The sequence below is a fragment of the Dermacentor variabilis genome, chromosome 9, assembly GCF_050947875.1.
Source record: "Dermacentor variabilis isolate Ectoservices chromosome 9, ASM5094787v1, whole genome shotgun sequence".
Lineage (NCBI taxonomy): Eukaryota > Metazoa > Arthropoda > Arachnida > Ixodida > Ixodidae > Dermacentor > Dermacentor variabilis.
In genome coordinates this window covers 47760108-47787700 of record NC_134576.1, presented here as the reverse complement: position 1 = coordinate 47787700, position 27593 = coordinate 47760108, and the positions used below count along the sequence as shown (strand labels likewise).

The window sequence follows — 27593 nt, the reverse complement described above, 5'->3', positions numbered from 1 at the left end:
TGCCGAAACCAACCTATTAACTTGCTTGTCAAAACTCGCACGCATTGCATGGTCACACGATTTCACAAGAGCAGACTCAAGACAAAGTTTTGCAATGGAACGTTTTACGGTTTTTGAATGCGCCGACGCATAAGGAAGAGCTCCTTTTGTGCTCGAGGTGCGTACTGCCAACATACATGATCTTCACCCAAGGTAATGTTAATGTCTAAAAACTGTAATCTCCCCTGCAAGGGTAGCTTGCAGGGGAGACGCAATTTAGGGGACGCAAGCGACTTGCGTACGCAAGAAATAGGGGCCACGACAGTGCGCATGCCCAGACCCCTATGTCCAGGTCTGCGCATGCGCAGTACCGTCGCACCTAGTTGTTGCGTACGCAAGCCGCTTGCGTCCCCTAAACTAAAACTCTCTAATATCGCTGTCACTGACTGCGCGTGCGCGTATCTTCCCGCGCACGCACTAAACCACGTGGTAGAAAGGGTAACGGCAGGATGGCTAACGTTCTATTAAACTACTGATATCTACGGCTTCTTCGTAAACTTACCACCGTTCTCGAAATACAGGGTTACAGGAGACACGTCAACGGCAGTAGCAACGACGCTGCTAGCCCCATCTTATGCCGCTTTTTCCAACTACACCGCGTTAGAAATCATTTTGTTACGTGGGTGTTTTCTTCAATGGGGGAATATAAAGAAGCATGTTAGGATTACGTCGCTGCTAGCTGTTCGCACCTGCAGTTATGTCGAATATGGTTGGAAGCGGCAGAAATGGCTCTGTGTCCGCCATAGTGAGCCACGGCATGGCACCACCGACGCGGCCACTCACGCAAACATCTCTGGCATCACGACGACACGTATACTGCGTTGTGTTTACGGACAGCCTAAGAACGTTTTCGATTGTTCACCAATTATTGATGTGCGGTTTCCCGCACATCAGGGTCAGATAAAGGGTGCTCCTCCCAACCTCAACGAGTCGGCTCACGGGGCTGCGCCGGAACTTGCCCACCGCGCTACCCTCGACCAGTCGGAAGCCGACTCCCCAGAGAACAGGGATACGCCCTCCACCTACAACGAGATTACTAAACACTACTATCTGAGCCGTAGAACCTACTCCGTTCCTCATCCGCAGCTCAATAGAGCTCAAGCATTAACGCTCCGTCCACCACAAACGAATACGTATCCCAATCCGTCGCTCTTACGTAAAATCTATCCGGATACTTACACCAATGGTACTTGCCGCGATTGTGGAGAAATAGCCACGTCAGAGCGCATGGTCTGGCAGTGTGCCCGGTCACGCTCTATCATCCATAACAGCTTGGCCAGATGGGAGGCGATTTTCCGCAGCCCTCTTCTGGCTTACCAACTCTGGGCTGTCCAGCAGGTCCACGATGCGGCCGAGAGGCCGCTTCGTGAAGACTCACGATCTGCAGGACTTCAGTAATGTTTTACCATACCATACCATCCCATACCATACCATACCATACGAATTTCTTACTCTCTGCGTGTTATTGGTCCAGCGGAGGCGTAAACACGAGCTGCCTAGTTGGTGGCACCACCTGGTGGCTCAGAACGACAGAAAGCTGAGCTGGTTGGTAAGGACTCATTATGCAAAATAGAAGTGAGGCGTGCAGACAGGACACAAGAGTAGAGAAGTGGACAACACGAACGCCGACTACTGAAGGGAGCACTGAGGCGAAAAAAGAAAGAAGACACAAAACTCATCTGCGCATGCTCAGGAATGGTAACACCACGTGTCAATCGGGTACAGGTGCCGGTCTACGTGAGAGATAACTGTTAAGGCCTTATTATGAAAAGTAATCGAAGGCTGACTCACGCACGCACTTCCACCATTATAGATATGCCGTGCCTCTACCATAAGACGCGTATCTTCATTCTTATGCCTGTACAATAACGCGCATTCATCTAACTCTGGCGTGCATTTACAATCTCGGCAATGTAGCGAAAGATTAGAAGGTGATCCACCAGTTAACGACCTTTTATGTTCCATTAGCCTCTGATTGATACACCGTCCCGTTTGCCCTACATTGAACTGGCCACAGCTAAGGGGAATTTTATACACCACACCCATACGACATTCAGTAAAAGTGTTGCTCTTATTGCGCTTTACTGGACAAATATCTGTTCGCTTTTTGCCTTTTACCCGCTCCTTTTTATTCTGTACGGCAGCGCATATCTTACCTAGCTTATTGGGAGCAGTGAAAGCAACATTAACATCATATCTACTAGCAACTTTTTTAAGCCTGTGCGACACTGAATGAATATACGGAATAGCCACTACTCTTTTTTTTTTTTGCTATTACTGCTTTCTGTAATCACGTCCGTCCCTCTCGAAACCGACTTCTTTAGGCGCTCAGCCACAGTGGCCACCGCTACACTAGGATAACCTGCTTCTAATAGGCGCCGGACCTGCGCATTAAAACTGGCGCTCATTTTGTGCATTCAGGATCTGGAGAGGGAAGACTTAAGGCACGACATGGCAATTCCGTTTTTTACTACTTTGAAATGCTTGGATTGAAAGTTTAGCAACGGCTTTGAAGATCTTGGGGAGTGCTGCCAACAAACGTGCTTTTGTTCGAAGACCAAGGAAATGTCAAGAAACTGAATTGCGCATTACTACTAATTACTAAGCGTTTCAGTCATTTCTAATCAATTGTAGTTGTTACAAGTTGTCATTAGACATATCGGTCATTACATAGTCATTAGTAGTCATTACAAGTCATTATTCGTCGTTACTGGTCATTACTAAGCATTTTTAGTCATTTGTAATCAATTGCGGTTATTACAAGCCGTCGTTAGACATACTGGTCATTTCGTAGTCATTAGTAGTCATTAGAAGTCAGTAGTAGTTATTATCTGTCATCACTACTTATTACTAGACATTATTAACCTCTACCAATCTCAATTATAACGTTATCATTCACTAACTGTCACTTCAATCATTTTTCATTCTTTAATCTGTCTTTAATCTGTCTTCATGTGGTGTGACGACGCTTCGGCGGACACTCAGGCGGTCAGGTCTGCTGTCGCGAACTTCACCATGAGCCTAGAAAGGCTTTCGCCTTAAAACCTTTGAGGGGCCAGGAGCTGACGCCAATCTACGCTCTTTCGAGCCGACTTGCTACCGTTTACACGGACCCGGCGATTGGCTTTCAGCCCGGTCGGCCTACCCAGCTTCGTGCGAGCGTACCTTTATTATTTTTTATTTATTTACTTTTTTTTTTGCGGACGGCTATCTGCACAAGAGCTGCCGATGCTGCCCTGCGCTGGCATCCGTCCAGCTGCTATTTGTGCGGGCACCGAAACCGACGTTCTTGCGACGACCAAACCAGTTTGGTGCAAAGCCAACGCCTCCACGGCTGCAGTCTTTTTGGGTCATTCATGCCGGCACCTCTCGGCTGTGCCGGCGCGCGCGTCGTACGCGTTCCGTCGATAGCTCAGTTGGTTGAGCGGTGGACTGTAGTGGGCCAGCCCGACGCGGTCATCCATAGGTCGCTGGTTCGAATCCGGCTCGACGGAGTCTTTATTTTTTTTTCTTATTTATGTCTGTTAAACACGTTACATGCCTGGCACGTCACCTGCGCACAGACGCCGCAAACCCTGCTAAAGCTGCTGCGATATTTCTGCCAAGACCAGGAGGTATGATGCGGGTAGTGTTCCCAGCGCGGTATCGGTCTACCGAGTCCCGATTAATATATTTGGAATTCAATGAATGGCTTGGTTCTGTCGAATAACTTTTAAGAATAAAAGAAAGAAATGGATGGGGCACACATGAGCGCTTATTTCAGGATTTATTTACTTGATTTTTTGTTTATTTATTTCGCACACCTTCAAGGCCCCAAGGCGTTACAGAAAGGAGGGAAGCAAAAAAAGTAAGGTAGTAAAAAACAACCATAGTATTAACAAAAGACATTCTGAACAGCGGTCTTCAAGTTGGTGGAATCGGTGATGACGGCGACTGATGCGGAAAGGTCATTCCGATCTGTGCTTGTCCTAGGGGTGAATAAGTCATTGTAACGGTTCGTGCGGCACAATGGCACACCGACTTTAAGGCTGCGCTCAGTGTGGGATGAAATACCAGACAAAGCGGCAAGGAGGGTTTCTCTTAAAATGGGTTCAAATGAAAAGCGGCGTGAAAAAGGCAGAGACGAGAATATCTACAGCGGGACGAATGATCAGGTAAGTCAAGCGTTAATTTCATTGATCAGATACTTGCATAGTGAGATTATTTGACAAGATAAAGTGTGCCTGTCGCTTTCGAACACTTTCTAGAGTAGAAACTAATGAAGACTGAGGCAAATCTAAAATGGCTGAGGGATACTCCAATTTGGAGCGAACTATAGTTTTGTAAAGAGTTAACTTAGGGGAGGAAGGGGCCGAGCTAAAGTTACGGCGTAATTACCCAAGCATGCGGTTAGCGTTACTAGTAACATAGTCATTATGCGAAAGCCAAGAAAGGCTATTTGATATGTGAAGGCCGAGATACTTGTAAAAGGTAACTGACCGTTACAGGAGCACCATAATAAAAGTACATGTGCATGGCAGCGTTACGACATAATCGCATGCCCTAACATTTATTTGATTTAGGTTGATTGCACCAATTAGTAAACTATTCAGTTACGCGGTAAAGGTTTTCCTGCAGTTCCTGGGAATCACATTAGTGTTTTTACAGTAGAGAAAACAGCCACCGCGAATAGCTTTATGGAAGAACACAGTTCGGCAGGTCGTTATGGTAGTTTACGATAACAAGTGGGCCCAGGACTGAGCCTCGAGGAAAACGTGCTGGTACATTGTAAGATCGATAATTCCAGTTATTAGCGTTTACAAACTGCGTACTGTTAGAGAGAAAATTTTTTGTCCGATCGAGAGAAGAAGACCACGGAGTGCAGGCGTGCTTCGTGTAGGCTCCTCTATTTTCCTATGTTTTTGGCGCATTAACGAGCTTCTCGTGGTAATTCTTCTTACCAGAGATCGGCGGACTCGCCAGGGCTCCCCCGACACCAAGTTTCGCCAGGTGGGCCCATCTTCTGGCCGATAAGCAGCGCCTTTTGTCCCGCCACGCAGGCGGAGCAAGCTAAGCCTATCTCCACGTAGACCACTATTGCGCGGCCGCCGCGGCTGCAGGGCGTGCCAAGCCTACCGTGTCGCCGGACCTCATTGGAGCTCCCAGTCTCCGACGGTAAAGTGCCAGGCCTTTCCTGACGTTAAATGGAAGTTGTCCAGGTAGAAGGAACAGATATTAGGCCGGAAGATTTCGGCGAGGGAGCGGGGTGGTGCGATGTGAAGAGGAAGAAACAGGCCGATGGTGCGACCGAGTCGGCGCATAACCAGCATGTGCACATGCAGCGACGGACGGTAGCTACGTTGACTACGGGAGTCACCACAGCGCAGTACAAAAGGAAGTAGCCCGTCAAGCGCAGCAGGTTGCCATGGCCAGCCGAATGCCAGGGTTACCGCCGGACGATTACAAAATCCTCTTACGCCCCGAGGCGGTTTCAACGTGCGCGATTACGGGAGAGATCGCATTTACTGCTGCCTACGTAACGCGGCGGGTGTAGGCAGAGAAGCGGCCGGGGAAGATAGCATCTGCCTCAACGTTAAACAGGATGTCGTGGTGCTCAGCACGCCGTCTGAAGACAGAGCCAAACGCTACGGAGCCATTAGCAAGCTTTGCATCGGAGACCGAGAGTTCGAGGCGAATACCTATCAAGCCGCCCAGGAGAACACTTCCAAGGGCCTGATTAGGAACATTTCCAAGAGCGAGAGCCCGGCAGACATCATCGCTAATCTAGTGACGCAGCGCAACCCCGGAGTGCTGCATGCGAAACTCATGAGCAACACGGACAACATAATCGTTTTGTTCGACAGATTCCACGTACCGAATTACGTATATTACGGACCTATGCTCGTCAGATGCTCGCTCTACAGGAAGCAGATTGACGTGTGCTACGAGTGCGGAAGGCTGGGACACCGCAGCGACGTGTGCCCCAATCGCAGCGACAAGATTTGCCGTGGATGCGGACCCAACAAACCGTCCCCTGACCATCGATGCAAGCCGCGGTGTCGACTGTGCGGCAAGGGACACTTCACGGGAGACCGCACGTGCAAGGCGTGATACAAGACCCGATACATAGTCAAGCGTCGCCAACTAGAGCGAAAAAGACAAGAAGAGGAACAAGCAGCCACAGCGTACGGTAGCGGTTACAACAGCAGCAGCGACTGTAATGGCAACGCCGGCTACGACCTCAATTTTCCAGAGATAGACCGTCATTCAGTCACCGACAACCGAAGAGGTCGCTCGACTAGCCGCGGCGGGAAAGGCGCGCGGTGCGGGTAAATCCCGATCCCGCTCTCGCAACCGAGCACAGAGGCCGAGCAGCACGTCGATGACGCGCGGTGGCGGCGGTCCGGGCACCGCAGCTATGGGCCACATCAACCAACAATGTCAGCAGCAGCAGCCGTGGCAGCAACAAGGTCACAGGAGCACTGGGCAACAGGTGAGCTGGGCGGCTGTCGCCGCTTCTCCCGGCGGCGGAGGCGCTTTGGCGGGCCGCTCTGGCGGGCCCACCGTCGGCGGCGGCGGTGGGGACGAGCTCGAACGAGCGATAGAGCGAGTCCTAAAACAACGTTTAGAACCATTAGAATCAATAATTGCCGAGCTTAAACGCGAAAATGCGGTCCTTAGAGAGGAGAATATCAAATTGAAAGGCGAGGCTCCACAACCGCAGCAACCATCGCAACGTCAAACGATGATGCCACCGTCCTCGGCGCCTCGATCACCGACTCCATCACAGCTTGAGCCGGCCGGGATGGACACGAACAACGAGGGCAGCTCGGGGGAGACTGCGGATGAACGCGATAATCGTTCAGTTACCGCGCAAAGGATCGCACTAGATCCCGCAAGACCCGACAGTAAACAGGGATGCGGCCGTTACGAGAAACTACAGAAACGTGTAGACAACATCGAGAAGAGCCTCGAGCAACGTTTTAATAACAGACGGCTCATATGAACGAAATGTTCAATAACGCGCTATAGCTAAGCTCTCTAAACAAATAACACAAATGTTCGCCGCGCACTTGGCGCCCATAGACGACATAGAAGCGAGGCTGTCGCCAGCTGCAGGCAGACCAATCAGAACAATGAGCAAGCCGTACGCTAGACAGCAACAACACAATCAGCAGCAGCAAAACACGCTCACAGACGTAGAGACGCAACCGCAGCTCAACGTCGTCCTGTTCCGGCTTATGCTGCGCCGGTACACTACCATCTGTTGCGCGGGAGGGCCCCGCCTTCTGCTTCACCAGAGTCGTGAACGATGGCTGAGTTTCTCGCTGTGGTTGTCCAACTGCACGGGCAGCTTCCTCCGCATCCGTCTCGTCCATCAGCATCTCAGCCGAGTCCTCGCTGGTTCCCGGGCCTGCAATGCTCGCGTAAGTGCGAGTACACTTGTCTTCTTCATGTCAGTAGCGTCGGCAGATTCCGCAAGGCGAGACTCGACATTCCTTGCAGATGTGGCCCGTACCGCGACACCGAAGGCACAGCGGGGGTCGACCTGGTACCACAACAAGCGCCAACTCACTGCCAACGCTCAGCTGGTGCGGCAAGTCATCCAGCTTCACGCCCGCTTTCAACTTGAGGGTTACGAGCCGGGTAGTTGAGCCCTTCGCTGTCATACCTTGCACACGCCAGCGCTCCCGGCCTATTTCGGTAACTTTTCCATAGGGCGCAAAAGCGACACGCACGTCCTCATCAGGCACATTGTGTAGAAGCCTGTGGAGCTTCAGTCGAACGTCCTGGGTCGCCGGGCCAATCACCAGGCAGCGCCGGCTTTTCACACGCAGCTCCCCGATGCTCGAGATCTTCTTCACCGCGTCCGCGTCCTTAAAAGTGAAAGCCCAGACATGGCTCATGCGATACGCCCCCAGGCCGACAACATCCGGAAGAAACGAATGCTGTGCCAATGCGTCACGGAAATCTTCAATCCGGTACGGTCGCGCCGTAATATCAGCGTGCAAAAAAAAAATTGTATTTAAAACATAACGACCTGTTGGCAGACTTGGCAGAACAACTCGGTAAGTGCCCTCCTGTCCCATCGTCCTGTTACCGCGGCCAGAAAAGGCCGCTGACGCCTCTCCCGTCATCATGCGTCCGTCACGCTCGGTGGCCGGAAGCAGACTCCCCATGTGAGCTACACCCCCGACACACAGTGTAGACATACGCTCAAAACACGATCAGTAAATAGCTACCGAAGCTGAAGGAAAACGAAAGCCCTATTAGCGGCGGAAGACCGGTTCTTGTGTCGCGCGCAGGTACAAAGGGGCGTGCGTTGTTTCACTCATTCAATCTAACAAAACGCGACTCTATAGCACCAAGAAAAAAAAAGCTGTGGAGGTGCTGGGTATCGATCCCAGCACCTCTCGCATGCTAAGCGAGCGCTCTACCATCTGAGCTACACCCCCGACGCGCAGTGTAGACATACGCTCAAAACCCGATCAGTAAATAGCTGCCGAAGCCGAAGGAAAACGAAAGCCCTATTAGCGGCGGAAGACCGGTTCTTATGTCGCGCGCAGGTACAAAGGGGCACGCATTGTTTCACTCATTCAATCTAACAAAACGCGACTCTATAGCACCAAGAAAAAAAAAAGCTGTGGAGGTGCTGGGTATCGATCCCAGTACCTCTCGCATGCTAAGCGAGCGCTCTACCATCTGAGCTACACCCCCGACGCGCAGTGTAGACATACGCTCAAAACCCGATCAGTAAATAGCTGCCGAAGCCGAAGGAAAACGAAAGCCCTATTAGCGGCGGAAGACCGGTTCTTATGTCGCGCGCAGGTACAAAGGGGCACGCATTGTTTCACTCATTCAATCTAACAAAACGCGACTCTATAGCACCAAGAAAAAAAAAAGCTGTGGAGGTGCTGGGTATCGCTCCCAGTACCTCTCGCATGCTAAGCGAGCGCTCTACCATCTGAGCTACACCCCCGACGGACAGTGTAGACATACACTAACACCGGATCAGTAAATAGCTGCCGAAGCCGAAGGAAAACGAAAGCCCTATTAGCGGCGGAAGACCGGTTCTTATGTCGCGCGCAGGTACAAAGGGGCACGCATTGTTTCACTCATTCAATCTAACAAAACGCGACTCTAGCACCTAGAAAAAAAAAAGCTGTGGAGGTGCTGGGTATCGATCCCAGTACCTCTCGCATGCTAAGCGAGCGCTCTACCATCTGAGCTACACCCCCGACGCGCAGTGTAGACATACGCTCAAAACCCGATCAGTAAATAGCTGCCGAAGCCGAAGGAAAACGAAAGCCCTATTAGCGGCGGAAGACCGGTTCTTATGTCGCGCGCAGGTACAAAGGGGCGCGCGTTGTTTCACTCATTCAATCTAACAAAACGCGACTCTATAGCACCAAGAAAAAAAAAAGCTGTGGAGGTGCTGGGTATCGCTCCCAGTACCTCTCGCATGCTAAGCGAGCGCTCTACCATCTGAGCTACACCCCCGACGGACCGTGTAGACATACACTAACACCGGATCAGTAAATAGCTGCCGAAGCCGAAGCAAAACGAAAGCCCTATTAGCGGCGGAAGACCGGTTCTTATGTCGCGCGCAGGTACAAAGGGGCACGCATTGTTTCACTCATTCAATCTAACAAAACGCGACTCTATAGCACCAAGAAAAAAAGAAGCTGTGGAGGTGCTGGGTATCGATCCCAGTACCTCTCGCATGCTAAGCGAGCGCTCTACCATCTGAGCTACACCCCCTTTTTTTTTTCTTTATTGCCAGTACTCGACATAACACAACACAAATTCCTAAATGATATAAACAAAGACCAAAGAAGCAAAAAGGGATGAATACACAAACGGAACAAGGAAGAGTAATATTTACATTCGCTGCCGTCCGCTACTGTGGCACGACGTTGTCGGATTAAAATTCCTTTAGTGCTGTAAGGGGTTCAACCCTCGACAGCCACTCAGGAACAGGCTGTTGCATCTTCATCACTTCCACATACCGTTGCATGGATTCACAAAAGTACAGACGCGCCGGTCGGGCATCCGGGTCACAATGGTAACCCGCCATTCTTGCGCGCCATAAACAGTGGAGGCCCGTAAGCATGATCAGGTCGTACGGGAAACCTTCGTCGTCATATACTGGCAGAAACCTGATTCCGTGGGGATCTATAGGTAGCTCCTTTTTTAGAGTCCTTTGTAACACGTCCCAGAAAAAGACCCCTTCCCAACAGTGGATGAAGACATGATCTATGCTTTCTGTTTTTTTACATATAAGGCAGTGGGTTCCCCATGGCATGTAGAACCCACGTTGTTCAAGGAAGAATTTAACAGGTAGAGTACCGGTGTGTAATTTAAAGAAGAACGATTTAGTGGCTGGTTGAACTGGCATCTTCTTCACCCTTTTCAATACATCTAGGCCTGGGCCTCCACTGTACGGGGCTCTGTACATAGGTACCAGCAAAACACTGTCACATAAATCACGATATAACTTTTTCCGTTTTACACTCCACAAATATGCACTTGAAAAACGAACACGCAAAAAGGAAACACTCTGAACTATTTCCCGAAAGAAACCACGGACTGGTCCTGGCATTATTTCCGTACCTACAACGAATTCGGGAAGTGATCTTGACAGCCTCATTTGGATCACCGTGCGCAGAAATGGGTCGTTTGTATCTCGAAAGAAGGAGAATCTATTCACCAGTTGACGCAGGAAGAGGTGCGCCAACCCCAGACCACCATCCTTCACGCGCCGGAAGAGATTATCTCGGCTACATCGCTCCCAGCTTGATGCCCACACGAATACAGCGAACACGCGGTGCAGTTTCTGCACATTAATACGAGAGCACTGTAGTACCTGCATTACGTACCAGATCTTTGTCACGAGAAACATGTTGCACGCTGTAGCTCTCGCGAATATTGACAAGTAACAGGCGTTCCATCGGTCGGCTTTTTCTTTTAGTTGTTTTGTCCGCTCCTTCCAGTACTCGCTACTGTCCTTGTAGGCATCAAGGGGTGCTCCAAGGTACTTCACTGGCGTCGTGACCCAGTTTACGTTCGAAAAGTGGTCTGGTGTAGACGCCCATCTTCCATGCCAAAACCCCAAACATTTCTGCCAGTTAACGTAGCTGTTAGTGACGTTACCAAACTTTTTGACGATATTCACAGTATTCAATACACTTTGTTTGTCCTTACAGCACACAGCCACATCGTCAGCGTATGCCAGTAGCTTCACTTCTGCTGATTGAAGACTAAACCCCTTAATACATTCATTTTCAATGATGGCCAGACATAGCGTTTCTATGTAGACACAAAACAGGAGTGGACTGAGTGGACAACCCTGGCGAACGGAGCGCTTCACGTTAATGGGGGCCCCCAACATCTGATTAACTATAAGTCTGGTATAGCAGCTCCGGTACGCCATGGTCACCCCTTCAGTGATTATGTGGCCAAAATTAACGTGTTCAAGGATGGTAAGCAATATGTCGTGAGAAACACAATCAAACGCCTTCTCCAAGTCTAGCTGGAGGATGGCTACTGCATCGTACATGGCGTCACAACACTCCAGCACACACTTCATTTTATGGATGTTAGTGAAAATGGTTCTTCCACGAATACCACACGTCTGGTGTGGGCCGACTACTTCCTGAATAACTGACTGGACCCGTCGTGCCAATACCTTCATCAATATTTTGTAGTCGCAGTTAGTAAGCGCTATGGGTCTGTAGGAGGAAAGTTGCTTGAGCTTTTCGGTCTCTTCTGTTTTCGGTATTAGTACTGTATGGGACTGGCCAAAGGATGGTGGAAGTATTTTCAGTTCATATGCTTCCTGGAAAACTGCTGTTAAGATAGGAGCTAGGTGGCTTTTGAACGATTTGTACCATGCGGCACAAAGACCGTCTGGACCTGGCGACTTCCCAGGATTCAGGTCTTCGATGGCTTTCATCACTTCATGTTCTGTTAATGGTCGTTCTAAGGTTTCTTTAACCTCACTCGACAGCTGTGGGATTCGTTGCAAAAATAATTTCTTGAAATCGTGCATGTTGACAGGCCTGAATGTAAAAAGTTCTTTGTAATGCTCAAAGAAAGCACGCCCTATATTATTGTTATCCGTTAATACCACCCCTTCATATTCGATAGCCTCAATCTGCTTACGTCTCGAGTGCTTTTTTTCTAACCCCCTGAGCTACACCCCCGACGCGCAGTGTAGACATACGCTCAAAACCCGATCAGTAAATAGCTGCCGAAGCCGAAGGAAAACGAAAGCCCTATTAGCGGCGGAAGACCGGTTCTTATGTCGCGCGCAGGTACAAAGGGGCACGCGTTGTTTCACTCATTCAATCTAACAAAACGCGACTCTATAGCACCAAGAAAAAAAAAGCTGTGGAGGTGCTGGGTATCGCTCCCAGTACCTCTCGCATGCTAAGCGAGCGCTCTACCATCTGAGCTACACCCCCGACGGACAGTGTAGACATACACTAACACCCGATCAGTAAATAGCTGCCGAAGCCGAAGGAAAACGAAAGCCCTATTAGCGGCGGAAGACCGGTTCTTATGTCGCGCGTAGGTACAAAGGGGCACGCGTTGTTTCACTCATTCAATCTAAGAAAACGCGACTCTATAGCACCAAGAAAAAAAAAAAGCTGTGGAGGTGCTCGGTATCGATCCCAGTACCTCTCGCATGCTAAGCGAGCGCTCTACCATCTGAGCTACACCCCCGACGGACAGTGTAGACATACACTAACACCCGATCAGTAAATAGCTGCCGAAGCCGAAGGAAAACGAAAGCCCTATTAGCGGCGGAAGACCGGTTCTTATGTCGCGCGCAGGTACAAAGGGGCACGCGTTGTTTCACTCATTCAATCTAACAAAACGCGACTCTAGCACCAAGAAAAAAAAAGCTGTGGAGGTGCTGGGTATCGATCCCAGTACCTCTCGCATGCTAAGCGAGCGCTCTACCATCTGAGCTACACCCCCGACGGACAGTGTAGACATACGCTCAAAACCCGATCAGTAAATGGCTGCCGAAGCCGAAGGAAACGAAAGCCCTATTAGCGGCGGAAGACCGGTTCTTATGTCGCGCGCAGGTACAAAGGGGCACGCGTTGTTTCACTCATTCAATCTAACAAAACGCGACTCTATAGCACCAAGAAAAAAAAAGCTGTGGAGGTGCTGGGTATCGCTCCCAGTACCTCTCGCATGCTAAGCGAGCGCTCTACCATCTGAGCTACACCCCCGACGGACAGTGTAGACATACACTAACACCCGATCAGTAAATAGCTGCCGAAGCCGAAGGAAAACGAAAGCCCTATTAGCGGCGGAAGACCGGTTCTTATGTCGCGCGCAGGTACAAAGGGGCACGCGTTGTTTCACTCATTCAATCTAACAAAACGCGACTCTAGCACCAAGAAAAAAAAAGCTGTGGAGGTGCTGGGTATCGATCCCAGTACCTCTCGCATGCTAAGCGAGCGCTCTACCATCTGAGCTACACCCCCGACGGACAGTGTAGACATACGCTCAAAACCCGATCAGTAAATGGCTGCCGAAGCCGAAGGAAACGAAAGCCCTATTAGCGGCGGAAGACCGGTTCTTATGTCGCGCGCAGGTACAAAGGGGCACGCGTTGTTTCACTCATTCAATCTAACAAAACGCGACTCTATAGCACCAAGAAAAAAAAAGCTGTGGAGGTGCTGGGTATCGCTCCCAGTACCTCTCGCATGCTAAGCGAGCGCTCTACCATCTGAGCTACACCCCCGACGGACAGTGTAGACATACACTAACACCCGATCAGTAAATAGCTGCCGAAGCCGAAGGAAAACGAAAGCCCTATTAGCGGCGGAAGACCGGTTCTTATGTCGCGCGTAGGTACAAAGGGGCACGCGTTGTTTCACTCATTCAATCTAAGAAAACGCGACTCTATAGCACCAAGAAAAAAAAAAAGCTGTGGAGGTGCTCGGTATCGATCCCAGTACCTCTCGCATGCTAAGCGAGCGCTCTACCATCTGAGCTACACCCCCGACGGACAGTGTAGACATACACTAACACCCGATCAGTAAATAGCTGCCGAAGCCGAAGGAAAACGAAAGCCCTATTAGCGGCGGAAGACCGGTTCTTATGTCGCGCGCAGGTACAAAGGGGCACGCGTTGTTTCACTCATTCAATCTAACAAAACGCGACTCTAGCACCAAGAAAAAAAAAGCTGTGGAGGTGCTGGGTATCGATCCCAGTACCTCTCGCATGCTAAGCGAGCGCTCTACCATCTGAGCTACACCCCCGACGGACAGTGTAGACATACGCTCAAAACCCGATCAGTAAATGGCTGCCGAAGCCGAAGGAAACGAAAGCCCTATTAGCGGCGGAAGACCGGTTCTTATGTCGCGCGCAGGTACAAAGGGGCACGCGTTGTTTCACTCATTCAATCTAACAAAACGCGACTCTATAGCACCAAGAAAAAAAAAAGCTGTGGAGGTGCTGGGTATCGCTCCCAGTACCTCTCGCATGCTAAGCGAGCGCTCTACCATCTGAGCTACACCCCCGACGGACAGTGTAGACATACACTAACACCCGATCAGTAAATAGCTGCCGAAGCCGAAGGAAAACGAAAGCCCTATTAGCGGCGGAAGACCGGTTCTTATGTCGCGCGCAGGTACAAAGGGGCACGCGTTGTTTCACTCATTCAATCTAACAAAACGCGACTCTAGCACCAAGAAAAAAAAAGCTGTGGAGGTGCTGGGTATCGATCCCAGTACCTCTCGCATGCTAAGCGAGCGCTCTACCATCTGAGCTACACCCCCGACGGACAGTGTAGACATACGCTCAAAACCCGATCAGTAAATGGCTGCCGAAGCCGAAGGAAACGAAAGCCCTATTAGCGGCGGAAGACCGGTTCTTATGTCGCGCGCAGGTACAAAGGGGCACGCGTTGTTTCACTCATTCAATCTAACAAAACGCGACTCTATAGCACCAAGAAAAAAAAAGCTGTGGAGGTGCTGGGTATCGCTCCCAGTACCTCTCGCATGCTAAGCGAGCGCTCTACCATCTGAGCTACACCCCCGACGGACAGTGTAGACATACACTAACACCCGATCAGTAAATAGCTGCCGAAGCCGAAGGAAAACGAAAGCCCTATTAGCGGCGGAAGACCGGTTCTTATGTCGCGCGCAGGTACAAAGGGGCACGCGTTGTTTCACTCATTCAATCTAACAAAACGCGACTCTAGCACCAAGAAAAAAAAAGCTGTGGAGGTGCTGGGTATCGATCCCAGTACCTCTCGCATGCTAAGCGAGCGCTCTACCATCTGAGCTACACCCCCGACGGACAGTGTAGACATACACTAACACCCGATCAGTAAATAGCTGGCCAAGCCGAAGGAAAACGAAAGCCCTATTAGCGGCGGAAGACCGGTTCTTATGTCGCGCGCAGGTACAAAGGGACGCGCGTTGTTTCACTCATTCAATCTAACAAAACGCGACTCTATAGCACCAAGAAAAAAAAAGCTGTGGAGGTGCTGGGTATCGCTCCCAGTACCTCTCGCATGCTAAGCGAGCGCTCTACCATCTGAGCTACACCCCCGACGGACAGTGTAGACATACACTAACACCCGATCAGTAAATAGCTGCCGAAGCCGAAGGAAAACGAAAGCCCTATTAGCGGCGGAAGACCGGTTCTTATGTCGCGCGCAGGTACAAAGGGGCACGCGTTGTTTCACTCATTCAATCTAACAAAACGCGACTCTAGCACCAAGAAAAAAAAAGCTGTGGAGGTGCTGGGTATCGATCCCAGTACCTCTCGCATGCTAAGCGAGCGCTCTACCATCTGAGCTACACCCCCGACGGACAGTGTAGACATACGCTCAAAACCCGATCAGTAAATGGCTGCCGAAGCCGAAGGAAACGAAAGCCCTATTAGCGGCGGAAGACCGGTTCTTATGTCGCGCGCAGGTACAAAGGGGCACGCGTTGTTTCACTCATTCAATCTAACAAAACGCGACTCTATAGCACCAAGAAAAAAAAAGCTGTGGAGGTGCTGGGTATCGCTCCCAGTACCTCTCGCATGCTAAGCGAGCGCTCTACCATCTGAGCTACACCCCCGACGGACAGTGTAGACATACACTAACACCCGATCAGTAAATAGCTGCCGAAGCCGAAGGAAAACGAAAGCCCTATTAGCGGCGGAAGACCGGTTCTTATGTCGCGCGCAGGTACAAAGGGGCACGCGTTGTTTCACTCATTCAATCTAACAAAACGCGACTCTAGCACCAAGAAAAAAAAAGCTGTGGAGGTGCTGGGTATCGATCCCAGTACCTCTCGCATGCTAAGCGAGCGCTCTACCATCTGAGCTACACCCCCGACGGACAGTGTAGACATACACTAACACCCGATCAGTAAATAGCTGGCCAAGCCGAAGGAAAACGAAAGCCCTATTAGCGGCGGAAGACCGGTTCTTATGTCGCGCGCAGGTACAAAGGGACGCGCGTTGTTTCACTCATTCAATCTAACAAAACGCGACTCTATAGCACCAAGAAAAAAAAAGCTGTGGAGGTGCTGGGTATCGATCCCAGTACCTCTCGCATGCTAAGCGAGCGCTCTACCATCTGAGCTACACCCCCGACGGACAGCGTAGACATACACTAACACCCGATCAGTAAATAGCTGGCGAAGCCGAAGGAAAACGAAAGCCCTATTAGCGGCGGAAGACCGGTTCTTATGTCGCGCGCAGGTACAAAGGGGCACGCGTTGTTTCACTCATTCAATCTAACAAAACGCGACTCTATAGCACCAAGAAAAAAAAAGCTGTGGAGGTGCTGGGTATCGATCCCAGTACCTCTCGCATGCTAAGCGAGCGCTCTACCATCTGAGCTACACCCCCGACGGACAGCGTAGACATACACTAACACCCGATCAGTAAATAGCTGGCGAAGCCGAAGGAAAACGAAAGCCCTATTAGCGGCGGAAGACCGGTTCTTATGTCGCGCGCAGGTACAAAGGGGCACGCATTGTTTCACTCATTCAATCTAACAAAACGCGACTCTATAGCACCAAGAAAAAAAAAGCTGTGGAGGTGCTGGGTATCGATCCCAGTACCTCCCGCATGCTAAGCGACCGCTCTACCATCTGAGCTACACCCCCGACGGGCAGTGTAGACATACACTAACACCCGATCAGTAAATAGCTGGCGAAGCCGAAGGAAAACGAAAGCCCTATTAGCGGCGGAAGACCGGTTCTTATGTCGCGCGCAGGTACAAAGGGGCACGCGTTGTTTCACTCATTCAATCTAACAAAACGCGACTCTATAGCACCAAGAAAAAAAAAGCTGTGGAGGTGCTGGGTATCGATCCCAGTACCTCTCGCATGCTAAGCGAGCGCTCTACCATCTGAGCTACACCCCCGACGAACAGTGTAGACATACACTAACACCCGATCAGTAATTAGCTGGCGAAGCCGAAGGAAAACGAAAGCCCTATTAGCGGCGGAAGACCGGTTCTTATGTCGCGCGCAGGTACAAAGGGGCACGCGTTGTTTCACTCATTCAATCTAACAAAACGCGACTCTATAGCACCAAGAAAAAAAAAGCTGTGGAGGTGCTGGGTATCGATCCCAGTACCTCTCGCATGCTAAGCGAGCGCTCTACCATCTGAGCTACACGCCCGACGAACAGTGTAGACATACACTAACACCCGATCAGTAAATAGCTGGCGAAGCCGAAGGAAAACGAAAGCCCTATTAGCGGCGGAAGACCGGTTCTTATGTCGCGCGCAGGTACAAAGGGGCACGCGTTGTTTCACTCATTCAATCTAACAAAACGCGACTCTATAGCACCAAGAAAAAAAAAGCTGTGGAGGTGCTGGGTATCGATCCCAGTACCTCTCGCATGCTAAGCGAGCGCTCTACCATCTGAGCTACACGCCCGACGAACAGTGTAGACATACACTAACACCCGATCAGTAAATAGCTGGCGAAGCCGAAGGAAAACGAAAGCCCTATTAGCGGCGGAAGACCGGTTCTTATGTCGCGCGCAGGTACAAAGGGGCACGCGTTGTTTCACTCATTCAATCTAACAAAACGCGACTCTATAGCACCAAGAAAAAAAAAGCTGTGGAGGTGCTGGGTATCGATCCCAGTACCTCTCGCATGCTAAGCGAGCGCTCTACCATCTGAGCTACACCCCTTTTTTTTTTTCTTTATTGCCTGCTTAGACATTAACACACAAAAAAAAAACAAATCCATATACACAGTGCACCCACATCACATCAGGTGGGATGGTCGCTAAAATTTCTTGAGGCACACCAGCTCATCAAGGATGCTAACCCAGTCTGGGGTTTCGCTTTGTGCACGATACACTTCTCGTAATAGTGACATACTTTCAATGAAGTTCTCTCGCGCAGAGCACACATTCACATCAGCATGACGTACAGCCATTCTTGTTTTCCACAAACTGTGGAGACCCAGCAACATGAACATGTCGAACGGTGGCCCGTCATCGCTTTCAACTGGAAGGAACCGAATTCCATAGGGGTTTATGGGGAGTTCTTTTTTAAGAGTGCGCTGCAAGATGTCCCAGTGAAAGACAGCGTCCCAACACTCAATGAAGGCGTGTTCAATTGTTTCAGGCTTTTTACACAGCCGGCAATCGGTAGTCCAGGGTACGAATATTCCTTTCTGTTCTAGCCATACTTTAACGGGGAGGGTGTTCGTGTGTAGGTGGAAAAAGAAAGTTTTCGCAGCAGGTCTTACAGGCATCCTTTTGACTCGTTTCAGCACATCTTTTCCTGGGCCTCCACAATAAACACTCCTATACAGTGGGATAGGTAACATACTGTCAACTAAATCTGCGTACAGTTTCTTTCTTCTCACTGAGCACAAGTACTCCAGCGAAAAACGTGCGCAGAGTATTCTAAAAGATGCAACGACTTCACGATAGTACCCAGTCGCTCTAGTGATAGCACTAGATGTGGACACAACAAATTCAGGCAGTTCTGTTGCCATTTTCGCCTGAATGACCGTACGGAGGAAAACATTTCTTTCATCTCGCAGGAAGATGAACCGCGATACGATCTGTCTAATGAACAAGTGTGAGAGCCCAAGGCCCCCATTTCGAACTGTGCGAAAAAGATTTGTTCGACTGGATCGCTCCCAAGTGGAGTTCCAGATGAAGGTAGCAAACACTCGATGCATTTTTTGAACGTTTACACGGGACATGAACATTACTTGCAGTATGTACCAAACTTTGGCAATTAAAAATATATTGCAAGCTGAAGCACGTGCAAACACTGACAATCCCCGGCCCTGCCATCCTTTTATCTTTTCTTTCATTGATTCTATTTGGCCGGTCCACAACTGTGTCGAGTCCCGATAGTGCTCAAGGGGCACTCCTAGATACAGTGGAGGCACTGTAGTCCACTGCATACCGGCGAATTTTGTGGGTGTCGCGTCCCAGCTTCCATGCCATATCCCAACACTTTTTTCGAAGTTTATCTGGGCACCAGTGTACCTACAAAAGGATCTTGCAAGGCGGACAGCCTCAACCACGCTTTCCCTGTCTTCACAAAAGACGGCGACGTCATCTGCATAAGCTAGCATTTTAACTTCTGCGGCGTGCAGCCTAAAACCACGAATGTTTTCATTCCGTATGACTGCCATACAAAAGGGTTCGAGGTACAGGGCAAAAAGCAAGGGAGACAAGGGACAGCCTTGCCGTACAGACGAGCGGAGTGGCACCCGCGAACTAAGACACTTATTAACTATAAGCTGCATGTAACAGTCTTCATAAGCCATTTTAACGCCATCTACAATGACGCTCCCAACATTACAGTACTGCAGTATAGCGAAAAGCACCTCATGTGACACCCGGTCGAACGCCTTCGCAAGGTCTAGCTGCAACATGGCCACCCGACCCCCAATGGCATCGCAACATTCAAGCACATTCCTTGCAATGTGGGTGTTCGTGAAAATGGTGCGGCCTTTAATGCCACACGTCTGGTGTGGCCCTACAAGCTGCTGAATCACGCTTTGAAATCGTCGAGCCAGTACTTTCATAAATATTTTGTAATCTGTGTTGGTCAGACTTATCGGTCTGTATGAACTTACTGAAAGGAGCTTTTCCCGTTCATCGGTTTTCGGAATTAATACTATGTGCGAAGTCTGGAATGAGGGTGGTACTTTTTTAAATTCATACGCCTCTGAGAGTAGTCGGTGCAATATACACGCAAACTCCTGACTGAATGCCTTGTAAAAAGCGGCGCCTAGGCCGTCCGGCCCTGGCGATTTGCCTGATGGCAGTTCTTCTATCGCCCTTTCAATCTCGGACACAGCTATTGGTCTCTCAAGACTTTCTCTAACGTCGTCATCCAACCTTGGCATCTCGCTCATGAATTCACTCTCGAAGGCCAGTCCAGAAGGAGTCACATTGCCGAACAATTCGCGATAGTGTTCCACAAAAGCTTTCTCAATCGACGAAGCGTCTGACGTCACCTCGTTTTGAAGACGTATCTGTTGGATCTCATTTCTTGACGCGTGACGCTTTTCATCGCTCATTGCCCGTTTGTTTGGTATCTCACCCATCCATAGGCGTTCGCTTCTAGCGCGTATAACTGCTGCTTTGTATCGCTCGGCGTCGATAACTTCAAGCTCGTGTCTTACTTTCTTTACGTTTTCAGCTAATAGATCGTGACCCGCATTTTGTGCGCTTGACAGATATTCTAGCTGTCTTTGCAGCTCTCTTTGTTTCTGTAATTTATCGTGCTGAAGGCTGCTTCCTCTTTCTATTGCAATGAACTTAACTTGAATCTTAAATTCCTCCCATGTGGCAGTAAAATATTCACCCTCATTTGTCATCAACTCTGTTATCTTTTCCTTAACTCTGCGCACAAATGGTTCATCATCAAGCAGCTTTTCGTTGAATTTCCACATGTTCCAGTTGAATCGTGTTCTTTTAACTTTTTCCCCAATCGAGAAGCTTACCAGGCTATGGTCCGTGAACGATTGCGGTGCGACGTTATAACTATTACAAAGGGTGATCAAGTCGTCAGAAACATACACTCTGTCCAGCCTTGCTCGGCTATTTCGCTGAATGTGCGTGTACTGCGGAATCATACCATCAGTGAGGACTAGGCCCACATCTTCTAAGTTGTGGTCTTCAATTAGTCTGCTCAAAAGGAGAGCACTTTTATCGCGAACCCTTTCCCTTTTTAGTCGGTCTTCCGGAGAACACACACAGTTAAAATCACCAAGTAATATGACAAAGCGATCACATTTTAGATATTGCTCGATACATTCAAAAAACAAAAATCGATCATTCACATTGTTTGGCGCATAAACGCATACGAGCCGCCACAAATCGTGGGAAAAAGAAAAATCTACAATAAGCAAGCGGCCAGTTTCAGAAACAGTTACACTTTCTTCAATAATACCAGCACTCTTCCGTATTAACAACGCACATCCGCCTGATGTGCCATTCGCATGGCACACGCACACATTGTAATGCGCCGTGAAAGGCGTCACCATGCGATCGGTCTGCTCTTGGGTTTCGACCTTAGTTTCTTGTAAGGCAACTACATCGAGTTCCTTCTCCATACACAAGCGGCTAAGTTGATACTGCCTCCTTCGCGCTCCAAGGCCACGGACATTTAACGTGGCAACTCTCAGTGCTCTCTCTAGTTTCACCGCCATTTATCTGCAAAAGCAAGCCGATCGCACGGTGTCGCTGAAGAACAAGCGATCCAGACACACTGTAGAAAAATTTGCATGCATAACTTTTGCACTGAAAACCGCTCGATCCACACGCGTACCTTTAGAGCGTACGCGAAGCCCGATTCCAAAAAGGACGCCATCTCTTCACGACGTTAGTCCGGGCGCCCCAGTAGGCGCCGAGTCCTACTTAGGCGGTTTTGCCGCCGGCCGTCTGTCCGGCGGGATGTTTGGCTTCGGGCGCACGGGCACACGACGACCCGCCTGCGCTTTTGGCGGCGGCTCGTCTTTGGCCCCGTTGTCAAGGTTGCCGTCCAGGCTGCCGTCCAGGTTGCCGGTCGAGTCCCTCGCTCTTTTCATAGCCACATTGCTTGCACTCGATTCTTCGACGTCCATCAAGGGAGTTGCCGGTCCGTGCTCCGTGGCGGCCTCCTCGGCAGTGGCGGATTTTGCGGCCGATTCTTCTTTGGCTCCTTCGTCGCATGGCCTTTGCACTGCATCTTTCGGGCTCGTAGGCAGCACATTTACCACCTTCGTGGCTTTAGCAGCCGGCACATAAGGTGTTGCAACTATGTCCGCCGGTGGTACTAGCACGCGGGAAGCCTCATCAACGTCAGCCTCATCCATTAACAGGTCAGCCACGTCCTCTCGAAGCGCAGGTCCTGCGACGGATGCGTAAGTCTTAACACATTCCGTATCCTGGTGGCCGTAGCGACGGCATACTGCACATTTCGGGACGCGGCAGTCACGTCGGACATGTCCGGTGTTTCGGCACTTCAGGCAAAGGGGTGCTCTGCCCGGTACCACAACTAGGGTCTGCTCACCAGCTACACGAAGTTGATGGGGCAGGTCTTCTACGGTCATACCCGTCTTCAGAACCAGGGACACCGCCCGTGTCGACGATGCTTTATCTTGAACTCCTTGAACACGCCACTTTTCATGGAAAACGTCCGTGACCTTTCCGAACGGTAACAGGGCTGTCCGTATATCCTCGTCCGACACGTTATGAAGCATCCAATGCAACTTCAGCCGCACGGCCTGATTGGCAGGATCAACGACAATGCACCGATGTTCATTCACCTTGAGGTTCTTGGCGCTTGAAAGCTTTTTCACGCCTTCGTTGCTCTTGAAAGTAACCGCCCAAACGTGGCTCATCTGATACGCCCCTAGGGCGATGACATCGGCAAGTAGGCCTAAGCTAGCCAACGCATCTCGGAAATGTTCCACACGATACGGCCTGGCACGCACATCCGCATGCAGAAAAACTGTATTTAAAACTATCCGACCTGTCGGCAATTGAGGCAGCAAAACTTGGTATTCCGGGTCTTCTGAGGCAAAACTCCTGGTACCGCGGCCCTGCTGGGCCGCTGAAGCCGCTCCTACGGAGCTCATGATCGGCACGTCCGCTCGCTAGCGCGGCAGAAAGCCGAATCCCTGAGCTACACCCCCGACGGACAGTGTAGACATACACTAACACCCGATCAGTAAATAGCTGGCGAAGCCGAAGGAAAACGAAAGCCCTATTAGCGGCGGAAGACCGGTTCTTATGTCGCGCGCAGGTACAAAGGGGCACGCGTTGTTTCACTCATTCAATCTAACAAAACGCGACTCTATAGCACCAAGAAAAAAAAAGCTGTGGAGGTGCTGGGTATCGATCCCAGTACCTCTCGCATGCTAAGCGAGCGCTCTACCATCTGAGCTACACGCCCGACGAACAGTGTAGACATACACTAACACCCGATCAGTAAATAGCTGGCGAAGCCGAAGGAAAACGAAAGCCCTATTAGCGGCGGAAGACCGGTTCTTATGTCGCGCGCAGGTACAAAGGGGCACGCGTTGTTTCACTCATTCAATCTAACAAAACGCGACTCTATAGCACCAAGAAAAAAAAAGCTGTGGAGGTGCTGGGTATCGATCCCAGTACCTCTCGCATGCTAAGCGAGCGCTCTACCATCTGAGCTACACCCCCGACGAACAGTGTAGACATACACTAACACCCGATCAGTAAATAGCTGGCGAAGCCGAAGGAAAACGAAAGCCCTATTAGCGGCGGAAGACCGGTTCTTATGTCGCGCGCAGGTACAAAGGGGCACGCGTTGTTTCACTCATTCAATCTAACAAAACGCGACTCTATAGCACCAAGAAAAAAAAAGCTGTGGAGGTGCTGGGTATCGATCCCAGTACCTCTCGCATGCTAAGCGAGCGCTCTACCATCTGAGCTACACCCCCGACGGACAGTGTAGACATACGCTCAAAACCCGATCAGTAAATAGCTGCCGAAGCCGAAGGAAAAGGAAAGCCCTATTAGCGGCGGAAGACCGGTTCTTATGTCGCGCGCAGGTACAAAGGGGCGCGCGTTGTTTCACTCATTCAATCTAACAAAACGCGACTCTATAGCACCAAGAAAAAAAAAAGCTGTGGAGGTGCTGGGTATCGATCCCAGTACCTCTCGCATGCTAAGCGAGCGCTCTACCATCTGAGCTACACCCCCTTTTTTATTTATTTATTTATTTATTTATTTCTTGCCGGTCTTCGACATTGTACAGTGCACATAATACAGAACAAAATTACCATGCACAATTAACAAATACGAAACATTTTGAAAGAACATACATGCCATCAGTCCTATAAGGACTGGCGTTGTCTAATTAAAGTTCTTTCAGGGCTGTCAGAGGGTCTATCCTCGACAGCCATTCGGGTACACATTCTTGTATTTTCTTTATTTCAATGAAACGAGACATGCTTTCGCGGAAATACGTACGCGCAGGCCTAGCGTCCGGGTCGCAGTAGTACCCAGACATCCTTGCACGCCATAAACTATGGAGGCCCTTGAGCATTATTAGGTCGAAGGGAACCCCGTCGTCATTTGTTACCGCCAAGTACCTTATCCCATGTGCATTTAACGGTAACTCCTTCTTCATTGTTCTTTGTTGGACATCCCAGAAGAACACTCCGGCCCAGCAATGCAAAAAGACATGGTCTATTGTTTCTGGTTGCTTGCAAATCAAGCAGTGCGAGCCCCAGGGTACAAGAAAGCCACGTTCTTCCATGAATGTCTTCACTGAGAGTGTTCCTGTGTGTAATTTAAAAAAGAATGTCTTTGCCCCAGTAGGCACCTCCATATTTTTCACTCGCTTAAGGACATCCAGTCCTGATCTTCCACTGTATAGCGCTCTGTACAATGGCACTGGAAATACAATATCGCAAATATCTTTATACAATGTTTTCCTTTTAACGTTACATAAATACTCAAAAGAAAAACGCACAGAAAGAAAGCGCACACTATCTGCAACTTCTTTAAGATAGCCACGAAGCGTTCCGGGCATACTTTCTGTACTAACAATAAGTGCCGGCAAAGCATTTCTCAACCTGAGTTGGCATACAATTCGCAGAAACGGATCACGCACATCCCGAAAAAACAAAAACCTGTTCACAAGCTGGCGTACAAAAAGATGCGCCAAGCCCAGCCCCCCTTTCTTCACGTGCCGGAACAGATTGGTTCGGCTACTCCTTTCCCAGGTAGAGCCCCAGATAAAAACCGCGAACACTCTGTGCAACCTTTGCACGTTTACCCGTGAACAGTACAACGTTTGCATGACGTACCACAACTTCGTAATAAAAAACATGTTACACACAGTTGCTTTTGCGAAAATCGACAGGTTGATGCCTTTCCACCTGTCTGCTTTTTCTCTTGTTTCTTTTGCTTGGTTCGTTCAGTATTCGTCGCTATTTTTGTAACTGCCCATGGGGACACCTAAGTACTTGGTCGGGTTTTTATCCAGCTCACATTTGCAAAATGGTCCGGGGCCGAAGACCACTCTCCGTGCCACAAACCGAGGGACTTTCCCCAGTTCACTCTACTGCCCGTCACATCACAAAAATTTTTCACTACCCTTATTGTCTCCGTCACACTTTCTTTGCTTGTACAACACACCGCGATGTCATCTGCATATGCCAAGAGCTTGATTTGTGTGGCTGCCAAGCTATACCCGCGTATTTGCTCATTCTCAGTTATTGCCAAACACATAGTTTCTATGTAAATGTCAAACAAAAGAGGACTGAGAGGGCAGCCCTGACGCACAGAACGCATGACGTTAATGGGGGCCCCCAATGATTTATTCACAATTAAGCGTGTTGTGCAGTTCTGGTACGCCAACGCCACTCCCTCAGTGATGATGGAACTAACATTAACGTAATCCAAAATGGCAAGCAAAATATCATGAGAGACACAATCAAACGCTTTCTCGAGGTCCAGCTGGAGCACCGCGACTCCACCCGAGGTGGCGTCACAGCACTCCAGCACGCACCGCATCGTGTGAATATTCGAAAAAATGGACCTTCCTTTGATACCACACGTTTGGTGATCTGCCACTATGTCATTTATGACGCTTTGAAGTCTGGCAGCCAAAATTTTCATAAAAACCTTATAATCAACATTGGTTAAAGATATTGGCCTGTAAGATGTTACTAGCCTAAGTTTCTCCACTTGGTCACTCTTAGGGATGAGTATGGTATGAGCTTTTCCAAAAGAAGGCGGCAAAGTTTTGTTATCATACGCATCATTAACCAGCTCTGTTAGTAACGGCGACAGTTCTTTCTTAAAAGCTTTATATAAACACGCGCCCAGACCGTCCGGTCCAGGTGATTTGCCTTGGTTCAAATCATCAATCGCTTTTTCAACTTCACGTTCTGTTATTTTCCATTCCAATCGTTGTTTTGTATCGTCACTCACTCGCGGCATCCGAGATAGAAAGGCCCTTCTGAACTCGTCTATATTCACTTCTTGAAACGCAAAGAGTGACTGATAATACTCTAGAAACGCTCGGCCTATGCTCTTACTATCGTCGGCAACTGTGCCGTTCCATAAAATTCTGTCGACATGATTCCGTCGAGCTTGCGCTTTTTCGAGTCCCAGCGCCCGTTTAGTGGGCTTCTCTCCAGCTACTAATGCATTTGCTCTTGCTCGCACAATCGCACCTTGATACCGTTCCTTGTCAAGCTGCTCGATTTTTTCTTTAATGGCTCCTACATCTTGCTTATAAGTCCCAGGCTCTTCGCACTCCAGCGCTATCAGCCGCTTAAGTGTCTTTCGTAAGCCCCTTTCTTTCATTTCCTTCTCAAATCGTAAGCAGCTCGATCTTTCTAAAGCTTTCATTTTTACGTTTTATTTGAAGTATTCCCATTTCTCTGCTATTGTTTCACTGTTTTCTTCACTTACTTTCCTGACGGCCTCACGTACTGCCTCTACAAATGGCTCGTCCTTTAGTAGTAAGGCATTCATTTTCCATAGTTCCCAATTAAAATCTTGTTTCTTCCTCTCCGTGCCTATATGACATTTCACAATGCAGTGATCTGAAAACGATACTGGTGCCACCGAATAACTATGGCACTTTGGAATTATGTCTTGCGATGCGTATATGCGGTCTAACCGCGCATGACTACTACCTTGGAATCGTGTGTACATGACTTCCCGCTCCCCCTCCAGGCACTCACAGACATCGTCCAGTTCATTATCACTAATTAGCTTAGTCAACACACTACTGCTTTTATCGCGAATACCAGCATTATTGACTCTATCCCGAGCCCTCAAAACACAATTGAAATCCCCCAACAAAACCATGCACATATCAGTGCTGATATACTGAAAAAGGTTCGCAAAAAATGAAGCGCGTTCTTCCACAGCATTCGGTGCATATATGCACATGAATCTGAATTCCAATTCACGAAAAACAAAATCACAAAAAACGATCCTTCCGGTTTGACATGAAAATACATTTTTAACTACAAGGCCAGGCAACTTCTTAACAAACAGGACACAACCGGCGGACGTCCCTACCGCATGGCTCACGACCGCATAATATCTAGTCATGAAACGCCGCA

At 49.4% G+C, this 27593-nt stretch overlaps 31 non-coding genes across 31 annotated transcripts; 1 reads left to right on the top strand and 30 right to left on the bottom strand.

Moving 5' to 3' along the window:
• The first annotated feature begins 3440 nt into the window (after positions 1–3440).
• On the top strand, positions 3441–3533 carry TRNAY-GUA (transfer RNA tyrosine (anticodon GUA)). The gene is made up of 2 exons: positions 3441–3477; positions 3498–3533. It is a non-coding gene; the product is annotated as a tRNA-Tyr (tRNA).
• A 4868-nt stretch (positions 3534–8401) lies between these two features.
• TRNAA-AGC (transfer RNA alanine (anticodon AGC)) lies at positions 8402–8474 on the bottom strand. Its single transcript has one exon. It is a non-coding gene; the product is annotated as a tRNA-Ala (tRNA).
• A 189-nt stretch (positions 8475–8663) lies between these two features.
• TRNAA-AGC (transfer RNA alanine (anticodon AGC)) lies at positions 8664–8736 on the bottom strand. Its single transcript has one exon. It is a non-coding gene; the product is annotated as a tRNA-Ala (tRNA).
• Positions 8737–8925: 189 nt separating this feature from the next.
• On the bottom strand, positions 8926–8998 carry TRNAA-AGC (transfer RNA alanine (anticodon AGC)). Its single transcript has one exon. It is a non-coding gene; the product is annotated as a tRNA-Ala (tRNA).
• A 186-nt stretch (positions 8999–9184) lies between these two features.
• TRNAA-AGC (transfer RNA alanine (anticodon AGC)) lies at positions 9185–9257 on the bottom strand. Its single transcript has one exon. It is a non-coding gene; the product is annotated as a tRNA-Ala (tRNA).
• Positions 9258–9446: 189 nt separating this feature from the next.
• On the bottom strand, positions 9447–9519 carry TRNAA-AGC (transfer RNA alanine (anticodon AGC)). The gene has a single exon. It is a non-coding gene; the product is annotated as a tRNA-Ala (tRNA).
• Positions 9520–9707: 188 nt separating this feature from the next.
• Positions 9708–9780, bottom strand: TRNAA-AGC (transfer RNA alanine (anticodon AGC)). The gene has a single exon. It is a non-coding gene; the product is annotated as a tRNA-Ala (tRNA).
• Positions 9781–12412: 2632 nt separating this feature from the next.
• TRNAA-AGC (transfer RNA alanine (anticodon AGC)) lies at positions 12413–12485 on the bottom strand. Its single transcript has one exon. It is a non-coding gene; the product is annotated as a tRNA-Ala (tRNA).
• A 447-nt stretch (positions 12486–12932) lies between these two features.
• Positions 12933–13005, bottom strand: TRNAA-AGC (transfer RNA alanine (anticodon AGC)). Its single transcript has one exon. It is a non-coding gene; the product is annotated as a tRNA-Ala (tRNA).
• A 187-nt stretch (positions 13006–13192) lies between these two features.
• Positions 13193–13265, bottom strand: TRNAA-AGC (transfer RNA alanine (anticodon AGC)). Its single transcript has one exon. It is a non-coding gene; the product is annotated as a tRNA-Ala (tRNA).
• A 185-nt stretch (positions 13266–13450) lies between these two features.
• TRNAA-AGC (transfer RNA alanine (anticodon AGC)) lies at positions 13451–13523 on the bottom strand. Its single transcript has one exon. It is a non-coding gene; the product is annotated as a tRNA-Ala (tRNA).
• Positions 13524–13710: 187 nt separating this feature from the next.
• TRNAA-AGC (transfer RNA alanine (anticodon AGC)) lies at positions 13711–13783 on the bottom strand. Its single transcript has one exon. It is a non-coding gene; the product is annotated as a tRNA-Ala (tRNA).
• A 447-nt stretch (positions 13784–14230) lies between these two features.
• Positions 14231–14303, bottom strand: TRNAA-AGC (transfer RNA alanine (anticodon AGC)). The gene has a single exon. It is a non-coding gene; the product is annotated as a tRNA-Ala (tRNA).
• Positions 14304–14491: 188 nt separating this feature from the next.
• On the bottom strand, positions 14492–14564 carry TRNAA-AGC (transfer RNA alanine (anticodon AGC)). Its single transcript has one exon. It is a non-coding gene; the product is annotated as a tRNA-Ala (tRNA).
• A 185-nt stretch (positions 14565–14749) lies between these two features.
• On the bottom strand, positions 14750–14822 carry TRNAA-AGC (transfer RNA alanine (anticodon AGC)). The gene has a single exon. It is a non-coding gene; the product is annotated as a tRNA-Ala (tRNA).
• A 187-nt stretch (positions 14823–15009) lies between these two features.
• On the bottom strand, positions 15010–15082 carry TRNAA-AGC (transfer RNA alanine (anticodon AGC)). Its single transcript has one exon. It is a non-coding gene; the product is annotated as a tRNA-Ala (tRNA).
• A 185-nt stretch (positions 15083–15267) lies between these two features.
• Positions 15268–15340, bottom strand: TRNAA-AGC (transfer RNA alanine (anticodon AGC)). Its single transcript has one exon. It is a non-coding gene; the product is annotated as a tRNA-Ala (tRNA).
• Positions 15341–15527: 187 nt separating this feature from the next.
• TRNAA-AGC (transfer RNA alanine (anticodon AGC)) lies at positions 15528–15600 on the bottom strand. The gene has a single exon. It is a non-coding gene; the product is annotated as a tRNA-Ala (tRNA).
• A 185-nt stretch (positions 15601–15785) lies between these two features.
• Positions 15786–15858, bottom strand: TRNAA-AGC (transfer RNA alanine (anticodon AGC)). Its single transcript has one exon. It is a non-coding gene; the product is annotated as a tRNA-Ala (tRNA).
• A 187-nt stretch (positions 15859–16045) lies between these two features.
• TRNAA-AGC (transfer RNA alanine (anticodon AGC)) lies at positions 16046–16118 on the bottom strand. The gene has a single exon. It is a non-coding gene; the product is annotated as a tRNA-Ala (tRNA).
• Positions 16119–16303: 185 nt separating this feature from the next.
• Positions 16304–16376, bottom strand: TRNAA-AGC (transfer RNA alanine (anticodon AGC)). The gene has a single exon. It is a non-coding gene; the product is annotated as a tRNA-Ala (tRNA).
• Positions 16377–16563: 187 nt separating this feature from the next.
• TRNAA-AGC (transfer RNA alanine (anticodon AGC)) lies at positions 16564–16636 on the bottom strand. Its single transcript has one exon. It is a non-coding gene; the product is annotated as a tRNA-Ala (tRNA).
• Positions 16637–16823: 187 nt separating this feature from the next.
• Positions 16824–16896, bottom strand: TRNAA-AGC (transfer RNA alanine (anticodon AGC)). Its single transcript has one exon. It is a non-coding gene; the product is annotated as a tRNA-Ala (tRNA).
• Positions 16897–17343: 447 nt separating this feature from the next.
• TRNAA-AGC (transfer RNA alanine (anticodon AGC)) lies at positions 17344–17416 on the bottom strand. Its single transcript has one exon. It is a non-coding gene; the product is annotated as a tRNA-Ala (tRNA).
• A 187-nt stretch (positions 17417–17603) lies between these two features.
• Positions 17604–17676, bottom strand: TRNAA-AGC (transfer RNA alanine (anticodon AGC)). Its single transcript has one exon. It is a non-coding gene; the product is annotated as a tRNA-Ala (tRNA).
• A 187-nt stretch (positions 17677–17863) lies between these two features.
• Positions 17864–17936, bottom strand: TRNAA-AGC (transfer RNA alanine (anticodon AGC)). The gene has a single exon. It is a non-coding gene; the product is annotated as a tRNA-Ala (tRNA).
• A 187-nt stretch (positions 17937–18123) lies between these two features.
• On the bottom strand, positions 18124–18196 carry TRNAA-AGC (transfer RNA alanine (anticodon AGC)). Its single transcript has one exon. It is a non-coding gene; the product is annotated as a tRNA-Ala (tRNA).
• Positions 18197–23349: 5153 nt separating this feature from the next.
• Positions 23350–23422, bottom strand: TRNAA-AGC (transfer RNA alanine (anticodon AGC)). The gene has a single exon. It is a non-coding gene; the product is annotated as a tRNA-Ala (tRNA).
• A 187-nt stretch (positions 23423–23609) lies between these two features.
• Positions 23610–23682, bottom strand: TRNAA-AGC (transfer RNA alanine (anticodon AGC)). The gene has a single exon. It is a non-coding gene; the product is annotated as a tRNA-Ala (tRNA).
• Positions 23683–23869: 187 nt separating this feature from the next.
• TRNAA-AGC (transfer RNA alanine (anticodon AGC)) lies at positions 23870–23942 on the bottom strand. Its single transcript has one exon. It is a non-coding gene; the product is annotated as a tRNA-Ala (tRNA).
• Positions 23943–24131: 189 nt separating this feature from the next.
• TRNAA-AGC (transfer RNA alanine (anticodon AGC)) lies at positions 24132–24204 on the bottom strand. Its single transcript has one exon. It is a non-coding gene; the product is annotated as a tRNA-Ala (tRNA).
• Between the last annotated feature and the right edge of the window lie 3389 nt (positions 24205–27593).